The sequence below is a fragment of the Protopterus annectens genome, chromosome 1.part2 (genome assembly GCF_019279795.1).
Source record: "Protopterus annectens isolate FY-2018-M chromosome 1.part2, PAN1.0, whole genome shotgun sequence".
NCBI classification, from domain to species: domain Eukaryota; kingdom Metazoa; phylum Chordata; order Ceratodontiformes; family Protopteridae; genus Protopterus; species Protopterus annectens.
In genome coordinates, this window is record NC_056727.1 from 956129596 (window position 1) to 956142344 (window position 12749).

General features: G+C 40.2%; 1 protein-coding gene across 1 annotated transcript in view; it reads left to right on the forward strand.

Annotated features, from left to right (window-relative positions):
* LOC122792185 (bone morphogenetic protein 8B-like) overlaps positions 1-12749 on the forward strand; it is a 709252-nt gene that overhangs the window by 676821 nt on the left and 19682 nt on the right. The window lies entirely within an intron of this gene.

Consider the following 12749-nt stretch of genomic DNA (forward strand, 5'->3'; position numbering starts at 1 on the left):
CTCATGTCTTTGAACCATAAGTACCAATATGACTTAGTCATAGCCATGTGGGAATACATGACCTGAAACATACTTCCCTCGATTATATGAAGAAAGACATCACAGAGCTCTTGGAATATGGGTCCCAGGCTGGTATGAGCCTAGCAGTGAGCAGTATTTCATCTTCTCCAAGGATGATGCCACAATATGAACAAAGATGATTGACTTTAATAATTGGCTTAGTTTCTGGAGTCATTCTAAGGTACTGCAATATTAGTCAGCATGGGAAGGAGATAGTCAACAGACAATGCTGCTTTGGCAGGGATGGTCTGCACCTCTCCCCTCTAGGCTTTCAAATATTAGATAAAACATTGTCTTCCCCATAGTGCCTTTTTTAGGCAAATAAGTCAAAACCAAGAAAATCTGAAGATGTTACTGCTCAATGCTAGGAGTCTACACCAAAACATCTAGTGCCTAGAAGCTCTCTTCACCCTAGAGGATGCTGACTTTGTGCGGTCACTAAGACATGGCTTAAAGCCACGGACAGCAAACCAACAGTGCAAGGTTATAATGCCTTCCACACATTTAGACCAGCTACATCTCAGGCAGGGACTAAAGGTGGAGGTGTTTCTATTTATTCAAAACTAAATGTACTTCAATGCTGGCCAAACAGGACAATGCACATGAGCTGCTCCATATTCAAATCACTAGAGGCAAAATCCAATACTAGTTCCTTGCAAGTTATAGGACCTTCTCTATGACCCAGGAAACCCATACCATGTATGTAAACGTATTAGAAACACTAACCATACAACCCAATAACATATTCATGGGTGACTTTAATTACCCCACTATTAACTGGGAACCCTATATGACATCAAATGTACATGTACAGAGATTCCTGGATTTTGTAAGCACAAACTCCCTGGACCAGATAGTCAATACACCAACCAGAGTGCAACTATACTGGATCTGGTCCTCACTAATATGGGAGAGTGAGGCACAACCTCTACTGTAATGTCTTCCCTGGTAAGGTCAGCCCACAAAATGGTCTCCTTTGAAGTTAAAAAAAACCCAACTAAACATGGAAGATTCAGGAACTACTCTAAGGCTAACTTCCTGCTATTAAGTGATAACCTGGCAAAATTTCAAGCTCCCATAAACCCTGAGAACACTGCGGCCTATGCAAAAGTGTTCACAGAAACCCTGTACAAGCACGTTAATAGCTGCATAGAGGCAGCTGTACCCATCAGGAAGAAGTACATGATTAACTCAAAACCAAGCCACCCTTTTGGTATCACAGAATCAATAGGCTTTATAACAGAAGGAAGAAGATTGTGGCAAAACTTAGGATGAGCAACACACAGCAGGATAAAAGCATTCTCATCAAACTAAAGAAAAATCTCAGGGACACATAAAGTCTAACACATCCAAATTTGAGGTAAGTTTGGCCTCCCAGGCCAAGAACAACCACAAAGCATACTTTAGCTATGTCTGCATCCTCAAAGGCAATACACAATTGTGTGTACAGCTCATTGTAAATGGAGTCACCTATGATGAGCCAGAGGATATAGCAAACTCCCTGGCTGATAAATTCAGCTCCAACTTCACCCCGTCTCCCCCTCAACCTTCCCTCAGAAAATGCCATCAAATATAACTCCCCCTACTATCACTAGGAAACAGGTCCTTAATGCTGTCCCTAAGACCAAGAATACTGCATCAATGGGCCCAGACAATATCCCAGGATGCCTTCTAAATAGCATGAAACATGACCTATCAGGGCCTTTGGAATTACTATTTAACTGTAGCCTCCAAACAGGCTTTGTGCCTCATGAATGGAGAACAGCAACAGTCATCCCTCTGCACAAAAGTGGGCCATCGACAGACCCGGGAAACTAAACTAATGTCCTCTGGCTTTTCCCAGTTAGGGGTCGCCACAGCAGAACTCCAGTCCACTAATGATTGGCAGAGGATTTTTAAGGTGCCAGCGCGATACCCAGCCTTCAAAGAAGGCACACCCATTCACGCACGCACCTACCACCACCACGGTCATCTACAGACCTGGGAAACTACAGAATCATAAGTCTCACTAATCTTATATGTAAAGCCATGGAAAGAATTATTATGGAAATGAAAAACAGAGATACAGTACACTTCAAGGCACTGAACTCAACCCAGTTTGGTTTTGTCGAGGGCCGTACCTCTCAACTGTACCAAATTCCTTGGTAAATGCTGTTTTTGAGGGCAAAATATTGGGGTGCCACAAATTCCCGAGTGGCCCCTTTAATTTCCGAATTTCAAAGGTTTTTTTTTTCTTAGGACAAATGTGTTCCTAATGTCATCACGTACAGGAAGTGATGACAGCAGCTTCACAAGGCAGGCAGACAGCCTGTCAGAATTCAGCTGCCGAGCTGAGCCATTCGTTACTACTTAATTTTTAAACTTTACCGCTCCACGGGTTTAAGTCTTCTCAGGCAGTGTGCACCGACTCCTCCAGGTAAAGCAAAAGAAAAAGAAAAGACTATGAGCTATTGGCAGGGGGGGGATGAGAGGGGCGTTTTGGCCGGTTTGCAGTTTGCAATTTTGTCTTAAAGACAAGAGACACTATTAGTAGCTAGTTTTGGGACCATACCAGTCTTATGTGCTGTTAGCTTGCATTGATTGCTTAACACAGACAAGTGGAGAGACATTGATTAGTTTTGAAATCGCTGCTTAACACAGACAAGTGGGGAGACATTTTCTTACAAATGTGTACTGGGAGAGTGTGTGTGTGTGCATTTCTTAAAAGAGAGCTAGTTTTCCACTGCTTAACATAGCATTTCTCACTGCATTGGTTTTCTTTGGGACAAGTGGAGTGTGTGCCACTGCACTGGTTTTCACTATGTGTGTGTCAGTTAGGTATAACTGGTAGATAGGATAAGGTTACTCAGACTCAAACACTGTACCTTCAGTACAAAAAGCAAGAGCCTAAATTTCCTACCCATACCACCCTTTGTAATTCAAGGAGTTAAGTCCATAGTTCTCAACTGTCCAAAGTTTCACAGAATGTCTGGAATGTTTGGCTCATAATTTTGGTCTGGTCCTCTTAAAATTTGTGGTTTTCTGGCACACTAGTGAGAAATGAATTCACTAAATAATGATAGCCATCTAAGTTTCAGTCTTCCTATCTTTCAGGAAACGTTAACATAAAACATTTTATTCAAGCAACTTTCTAAGATTATACAAGCAATGTTTAAAATGTGACTCTGGTTTTGGGCCTTTGCTGCCCCCCAATAAATTTTGGCTTTTTCCAGATTTCTTATGCTGCATAGTGGGGGAGAGCAATTTAGTGCTGCTTATGCCAAGTTTGTTTGTTTTGTTAGTAGCACAACATGTAATACACATGCTTTTGATGCAGAAGGCTGTGAGTTCTGCTCCCACAGTATATAGATGGATTGCTAATATTGTACTGTGCTATACTTTTAAAGGGGGTGGATGCTGCAGTCCTGAGAATGTCCTCTTTGGCAGAGATACATAATAACTATAAACCTGTTATCAGTTTGCCATTCATTCTCTATTGCAATATTACTAGCTTATAATTTTTTAATGTAACTTAGGGAATTTATTCTTCAAGGGCAACAGGCACTTTATTTTTAGATGATCATTTTTAAGAAAAACAGCTAAAGGCAATGTCAGATCAGGAGCCTAAATGTAACTGTTTCAAAGGTAATGTTTTGTATGGATGGTTCTGCAATAGATTGCTTAAATATTTCCATAGAAAATATTGTTTCATAATGATGATCTTTGCAGAAATTATATTGAATGTATTCCTAGTGTTAGCTAAATCCATATAATATTACAGTTATTTGAATTCAATTAATTGCTACAGTTCTCTGCTTTGAAAAAACTGATTGCATTTGCAAAAAAGCGCTCAGTCTGTAAATCTATCTGCTGATTTCCTCTGTATAAATCCAGCTCATTTATTTTCTGGCTGTAGAAGGATAAAGAAGTTAAATTTATTTTTATAAAAGAAAATTGTATTTTAGTTTTTCAGTTTGCACAAGTTCAAAGTTTGATACAAGTTCAAATATTAATTTAAATAAAACAATATTGTTCTGTTTATTTTGTGTGTAATATTTTGTCTGTTCTACAATTTGTGTTTAAAAGTTGGTATCACACAATTCCACCAGAGTGGGTGGGGTTATATAATTATGTATGTAGATTTTGTGTTAATCAACGTACAGATTTGTACCTATTATTCATGTGCCTTGCTCCAGAATTTTTATGATTTCAGGTTAAGAGGTATGTCAAGGACAGATCATGCCTACTCAACCTGGTGGATGTCTTTGAGTAGGCAACCAAAGCAATGGATGAGGGAAAAATGGTTCACACTGCTTACCTTGACCTGACAAAGCATTTGGTACAATACCCCAATCAGGCATTGTTGAAAAGCACAAGAGCATAGGTGCAAACCTGTATGTCACCCAGTGGATAGCCAATTGGCTCGCTGACAAGACCTAGAAAGTTAGAATTGGGGAGTCCACCTCTACAAAGAGGCCAGTCACAACTGGAGTCCCTCAGGAATCAGTCCTTAGACCTCTCCTTTTTGGCATTTACTTCTCTGAAGTCAAAGCCGATGTCAGTGGTCTTTGGCTGACTAAATTTTCAGATGATTGCAAATTAGGAGCTGTCATTGAATCTCACACTGACACAAATTTTCTCTGGGAGGGGCTGACGCAGACATACAACTGGTATCAGAGCAATGGACTAAAACTAAATGCCAAGAAATGTATAATACTATCCTTTGGAAAGTCATCTACCCCTGGTAACTATCATACCTATAAATGTTGACACAGTAGTCAGGGACTTAGAGACACACAGAGTAATCTAGTCTTTAACTGTCATGTATCTGCAGTATCGAGGAAACATTCTATGTTTAGCAACTTATAAACAAAGGTATAGCATCTCAGTCCAAGGAAGTCATTGTTCCACTGTATTAGACATTCATCAGACCTATCATTAAGTACAATGCCCCCTTTGCTATGTACCTAACCAGGCATATCCAACAACTGGAATGTCCACAGAGGTTCATCATTAAACCAATACAGAACATAAGTACAATGTCCTATGCAGACTGCATCAAGGCCTTATCCCTGTATTCTATCTCCTACAGGCTTTTGAGAGGAGATCTATGCCTGGCATACTGGACATTGTCAGACCTCACTCTGGACCTCCTGCATATCCACAAAACAAACAGCACTAGAACTACCCATTCTAAAGACATACACCTTGCCTGTGCATACAAAGGACCTGGTAGAGATATGTGTATGTATCCCACAGACTACCCCCTCTATGGAACAGGCTTCCCATCTATGTGAAGCAGAGATCCTCCCTAACACAATTCACAGTGGAACTAACAACTAACTAAATCTAACCCACCCAAGTGGTGGGCTCCCCCCCCCCCCACACACCCCTAACTATATATACCAACTCCAAGATCATACTACAGTGGGGAAAAGGGAAAAAATGTGTAGTTGGCCAACTACTTCCTTGCCCTTGGAAAATTGCGGAAGTGATTTTTGCTGAATATAGGTCTACAGAATGGTGTTTACTGAAAATAACTTTTGGTGAACTAATATAGACCTGATTGAAGATGTGTACCCATAGGTGTGTATTACACAATCCTGAAAGATATTTCCATGAGACACATTTCATTGTGGGAATCCACAGCCCTTACAGCAGCATTAATTTTCATGTAGAGACATTATTATGCTATCAACACTATAAATGGCAAAGTACAATATCTGTAAATGACCAGTACAAGTAGCATGTCAACAGCACCTAGAGATGAAAGAAATTCTTACTAATGTAGATAGTCACCCTGTGTATCAGACACATAGCTTTATTTCCCTGCTTCCATGAGAAAGATGATATGGATGTGACACAGTTATCATCACTTGCAGAGGGTGTTGTGTGCTGGGTGCAGGAGGCCTAGGCTGACCCATTAGGTTTGCAAGCATGTGTGGGAGTAAGCAAGGGAAGTAGGCAAGATGGACCATGGACATGTTGAGTGTGTGTCTGCAGGTGCCTTCAATGTGACATTGATGTGTGAGTATCTGCCTGAACACAGCCAAGCTCAATGCTAGCCCTATGTATGAGTATGTTGGACAGCTGTGAGTGGTGCATGATTGAGCTGACAGTTTATCATCTCCTCCCCCGAACATGAGAACTGGCTCTGCCAGGAGTTGCACTGGCACCTCCATGCCCAAGGTCAGATGCTGTGCTACTACCTGAAGGTGATTGATGTTTGCTGGGCATGTGTCCTTGGCCCATGGCCTGCTACATCTTGGTGTGGGCAGTACACTCCCCTCCAGAGCACCAAATGTACTGCCATTACAGGAGCATGATTTGGCATGGCCACGTTGACTGTCAGCAGATGTAGTTGCTGACCTACGCCCACTAAGCCAACACTCAACTCCAATCAGACGTTCCATCACAGACAATGTGCGTTCTATGACAGATAGTTTATGATCTGTCTCAGACCTTACCTTGATGTCCCAGGTGTAGCTTAATGTGTGTATGTACCTTTAAGAAGCTATCCAAGGGCTTGCACAAGTGTGTGAATACTGAGCACATGAAAGTCTGACTGCCATTTTGTAGTAAGCTGTTAAGATGTAAGCATGTATGTATGTAAGGTCTGTTTGTTAATCAATTGGTTTATATTTTATGATGCTGCTATCCATCCTGATGAGTTTCTATGTATTAAAGCATCTAAATGAAATAACAAGCCTGCATGTCATCTATGTCAGAGAGGGACAAGTGACATGGTGTCTGAAGCGGCATGTCTAAAGGGACATGAGGTTAGAAGAATGACCAAAATGATTTGTTGCCAGAAAGAGTTCCAGTTTCTTCCACTTAAGTCCGAGAAGCACCCGGTTGGCATTGGAGGAATATAGAGAAATGAATCATCCCTACTGCCCTTATAATTTGCAAAACTTGGTCAAAACTATTTTTTATTCACAGAATATGAAATAAGGCATACAGAATGCGCTAAATGATATTTGCATAAACTGATATGTCCGATATTGATAAAAATATTCAAATAACTACAGAAAATGTTTGAAATAAAGTACAAATTGCATAAAATAAATAAAATAAGAGGAAATAACCACATTTTCGCTAAGCACATATTTTTAGTATTATGTATTTTTAGTATTAATTAAAGATATCTGAGTTATCAGAGAACTCTTACCCAAACTGAAATGCAGTATGCTCAGATCGAGAAAGAGCATTTGGCAATTGTGTTTGCATGTTCAAAGTTTCAAAACAGATCAAAACAGACATGATGTTTTCTTGAATCTCAGAAATATTCCTCATGATAAACGTCTTGGTTCACCTGCTCAGAGACTTCTGTCAAGACAAACCAGAACCATATTACCAATCAGTAGTCAATTGTTGGTTCCATGTATCAAGAACAACAGGTCAGTGAAAACCAATCTGTTGAAAAAGCATTTAACCCAGAAGTTCTACCACGATAAGACCAGCAAAACAATTAATCCATTACAAAAAGGAGACGTGGTAAAGATGCAGACATCCAAAGGTTATCATCAGATTGGTGTCATGAAGAATATTTGCCCAGAGTTAAGACTGCACATTGTGGAATCACAAGCAGCAGAGTTTACGTGGAATTAGAAACATTTGATACCGGTGTCTGAGCCTATATCACAGCACATAGCCTGTGAGAAAGACTCCTTATCTCAGAGTGAGTTGTCCAGAGTTCCAATTCCAGAGGAAGTTCCAGACAATATTCCCATTCCTGTGGCGAATCCAGAAGTTCCTGATATGAGGTGTTCACCAAAGACTGTCCCTGTTGCTAAATTCAGTCCAGACTGTTATATTACGAGATCCAGTCATATCTCCAGACCATGTAATAGATACATAGCAACTTGGACATGAACATTGTGCTTGTTTCAAATGTCTATAATAATGCATGCCTAACTCCAATGTTGTTTTTACCAAAAGCAATCTTTTTAAAAGGGAGGATGTAGATCAATGTGTGTATGTACCTTTAAGAAGCTATCCAAGGGCTTGCACAAGTGTATAAATACTTAGCATGTGCTAGTCTGACTGCCATTTTGTAGTAAGCTGTTGAGATGTAAGCACGTATGTATGTAAGGTCTGTCTGTTAATCAGTTTGTTTATATTTTATAATGCTGCTATCCATCCTGATATGTTTCTATGTGTTAAAGCATCTAAACAAAATACCCTGCCTGCGTATCATCTATGTTAGAGAGGGACGAGCGACACCAGGTATTTCATATATATCTGTTAAGACTGCAATATCTGTATTTTTTATTTTATTATTAACTTATGCATTAATTTATTACTTTATTGATTTTCTTACATACCACACGCTTGCCTCATCCTGGCCAAACGTCTTGCGTGGGACCGCACATTGTAAGCCTTCTCTTCTGCAGCTGTGGTAAGAGAGGGAAACCATTATGCATAACAGTTTTGCTCAGATTCATATTTATAAATTATTAGAAAACATACTTGTATGTCTGTGGGGTATTCCCCGCCTGTGCCTCTTGGATCCACTGAGCCAAAGTACCCCTCTTCTTTCATTGGAAGCCATCATAATGGTGATGATACTGCTCACCAGTGTGGGGGATACCAGCTGAACTGGTCAGGTCCCTATCCAAACTACCCCAGGCCTCAGACTTGCATTCTGAACCAACATAGTTCTCCTGCAGCAGCCGGGGCCCATGGTCATAGGATCATAGGATCATAGGAGATTACTAGGCTAATGACCCTGGGGCCCTTACAAGCTTAGCCAAAAGTTTATCCCCCAAAAAAGAAACCTCAATTAGCACCTGTCACCCCTGTCAGTGAGAGACACAGGCAGAAACCCTGTGACAAATTTGTGGTTTCCCATCCACTTATCAAGGTTGTGCTTGAAGAGGGTCAGTGATGTACTTTGTTTGACGTGTATGGGGAGTCTATTCCAGAGACAGGGCAGTCTCTGGGATAAAAACCTGTCTCTCCAGCAGGTTTTGCTAATGTCACATATTAGATTTAAGCCTTTTGATCAGGTAATGGGTGAGGAGTTAGACTTACAGATATGGACCATCTCTAGTAGAGGAGGGTCTGAAATTGCCTTGTAGGTGACACACAGATCACCTCTGAACAATCGGTACGATACTAAGTATAGTGATAATGATTTCAGTCTGTCCACACAGGACAGATGCTGGAGGCCATAGGTTCTTTTTGTGAGGTATTTCTGTGGCCTTTCCAGCTGGTGCAGGTGTTTGGAAAGGTACATACCAAACGGGGCATTGTACTAAATTACTGGCCTAATGACGGAGGAGTACAGAGAGGTAATTACCTCCTTTTTTTCTGGATGCAATCCCTTTTCTTATGAGGTGAACTAAGTAAAAGGCTTTTCTGACCACTGCTGCCACATTATGGTCAAATGTGAGATTGTTGTCAACCTGTATACCCAGGTTTCTCACCACAGGTTGTGTGCTTAGGGGGTTGCTGTTGATGTGGTAATTAGTAGGGGCCGTGTTTTTGCTGAATGGTATAATAAAGCTGTACCAGGAGTCCAATAAAAATCCTTGACTCCTGAATGCGCCAACACTGTGCCCAAAAGTACTCTCCTTCCCCCATGACAGCCATATCCGCACACAAGATCAGGCTGCAAGAATTCTGTGCAATTCCCCCCAATTGCCTTTTAAATAGAATGCATTTCTGCCATTGTGCATCATACTGAAACTTTCAAACACATGCTGCATCGCTTAGCATCGAGCAAACATGGGAAACCCATGTTTAAACAATGCTTAGCAATGTGCAAACAAGGAAAAGTCATTATCCATGTTTAAGCATAGATTAACATTGTGCACCTTTTCTAAATATAACAATAATTAAATTGAAAGTGTACAGATGTTACAGTGACCTAACAGAATTTCACAGCAGTATATGTAAATGGTATCACTACCCCACGATGCGAACCCAGGACCTAGTACACTATAGGTCATCGCTCAACCTCTCTCACCACAAGAGTAGTGAAGGGAACTCATGCATCTTCACATATACTGTGAAGGTGCTACTGTAAGTGTAGCGCAGCTTCCCTGCATGGGTTTGACAGGTGCTAAGCACCGTGCAGCTAAAACAGTTGAAAGCATCCAATTTCTATTTTTAGATGTCTGGTGTATGTCTGCTGTATGGTTGTGCAGAGGTAAGCACAGCTAAACATGTAGCAGATCACACAAATATGCACATAAAAAACAAAAATACATCTAAATTAATGATATAATTGCATACACAGCTCCAGTATTATTTTTTATACTCCTTTCGGTCAGGTTAATGGGCTGACAGGTATGTGGGTATGCCATCGGTGTTACGCAGATACAGTATATATGTTCTGTGAGGTTTCACACTGCAAAACCTCCTTTAGGTGCACCTCACTATTAATATGCATGGTGCACTGCCAAGTGAAGATCGTGGCTATGTACACAGAGCCTACACAGACGTCATTGAATTATGGGGTCTGTCAAAAAGATCAGCAAAGAACTAATAGATATCATCATGAAGGTCAAAGCTGAACATGAACACACATTAGCATCAGAAGCCAAAGGTAACTATAAATTCTTCTTTAATTATATCAGAAAATAAGAAAATACACTCAGCAGTGTTCTGAATTAACAAAAAGTGGTATTGTCTACTCTGACTCAAAAGTTATCGTTAATATATTTGCAGATAAGTGTAGCTACTTGCTAACAGTAATTGCTGCATTCAGATATGGCTTACTTCTATGTTCATTAGTTATAATCTGTAATGCATTAAGTTTGCATGGCACAGCAATGTAGGCATGCATAAATTTTGCTGTGGGTGATATTTAGGCAAAGTTTGCTACATATCCACAGGGACAGTTTTCTATACTATCGCTGGTGTGAGGGTAAATGCTGTGTGTGTGTGTGTGTGTGTGTGTGTGTGTGTGTGTGTGTGTGTGTGTGTGTGTGTGTGCTCTTCATGACTGTATATTGAGTTGCACCACAATATATGTGGGTGCACAGTTGCACATGTGTACAACTACTTAATGTTGCTGCTCCATTTCTGAGAAATGTATTAAGGCACTGATAGAATGTGCTTAATCAAGTCAGTATACATTCAGTGTTACCTGATACACCCTAGATCCAGTGAACATAAATCGGCTGTGTGCTGGGCATATAGTGCATAGGTATTGCACACCTGTGTCACATACTGGGAAAGTGTAATTGTAAAGTGTGCTCATTGTATATTGCTTAGTCACTGTACACCTGTGAAGTGTATGCACCACAATATAGATGTGTTTCCCATAGATGAGCATGGGTAGTGTTGGTGGTGCCCCTACCATGTGGTACACTTAGTTTATATGATACTGTTTGGATGACACTGGCCTGTAATATGTCATCTAAACTGTAGCATTGATGATACTGGTCTGTAATATGTTGAGGACATGTTTTAATGCTCTGTGTTTAGGCTTCCTCATTACAAGGGTGTGTGAAGGCTGCCAGCCTAGCTAGATAGAATTTTGTAGATAATTTTTGTCATTTGTAAATATTAATATAATCCACAGGCTTGGTTTACAAATGTAAAGAGAACTATATGTTATGATTAAGCTATATGTTGTACTGGGCTTCAAAAATGTAACCACAGTACATTCTGCTGGAAGAAAGCTGATAAGTCAAGTATTGTATGACTGTTTTATCTTAAGCTTGGAGACAGGATGTTTGGGCCAGGAACTTCTTTCTATTGTCTTGATTTAAAAAATAATTACTAAGGTTTTACATGTATAATGTTGTTTATTGCTGTGGATTCCTGGCCAGGTGCAGCTTACTAAGAAATGTAAGTTTTGAGTTTCTGTTAGTCTGGGAACCAGAGAAGTGTCAAGAATGATGTAATGTGAAAAGACTCAGCAGTACTGTGTTATCAATTTAAGACTTTCTCAGAGAGAGAGAATTAAGCATTTTGGATTTTGTCTGAAGAACATCCACTCACTATCACTTGCTTGCTCTGTAAGTAAGATATTTATTTAGAACAGTGATTTCTCTTAGAGATAGATAGAACTAGTCAGATTAGTCTAGCTGGTTTCTACATTTATGTCAGACTATTCTATAGTATTTTTAAAGCATTTTCCTGTGATTTCTGAACTCTGTAATGTCATTGTGTTGAAGTAATAAGTATTGTCTTGTGTTTTTATTATTTATTATTAAATATTTTTAAACCTGTCAACTGTGGCTGTTTTATGTAGAGATAATTTAAGCTCTAGAGTACTTGCATGTATTTAGTGGTACTGTTTAAGCCACTCCAATTGCCTAAGCCCTGAGTCACAGTTACTATTTGGATAACAGTAATATTGCACAATGAAAATGGTCACCCTTTGGGAAGGGCCTTATTAGCAGCTGATAAGAGTAGTTGGTGGCAGTGATTACTACTTTATAGCCTGGCAGGAGGGGGCATAGCTGGAGAACCTGTGCCAGCCTTCCCAGAAGTGTCTGTGTGTTTGTATATAAACCAAATCTCAAAGTGTGTGTGTGTCAGCTACTTGGGCAGGGACACAAAGCACTGGTTGGACAGAGAGGGTACTGGAGGTTTTGGCTTGACTACTTGACTGAGATCTGGACCCTATTGCTGTGCCAGTAAGGAGTCTTATAGGGGATCTGGAGAGAAAGAGAGAAACCAGCCCCAGACTGACTGTGATCTCTGTACTCTTAAGGGGAAATTGTACTTTACTGTGTGTGTACTTGTTA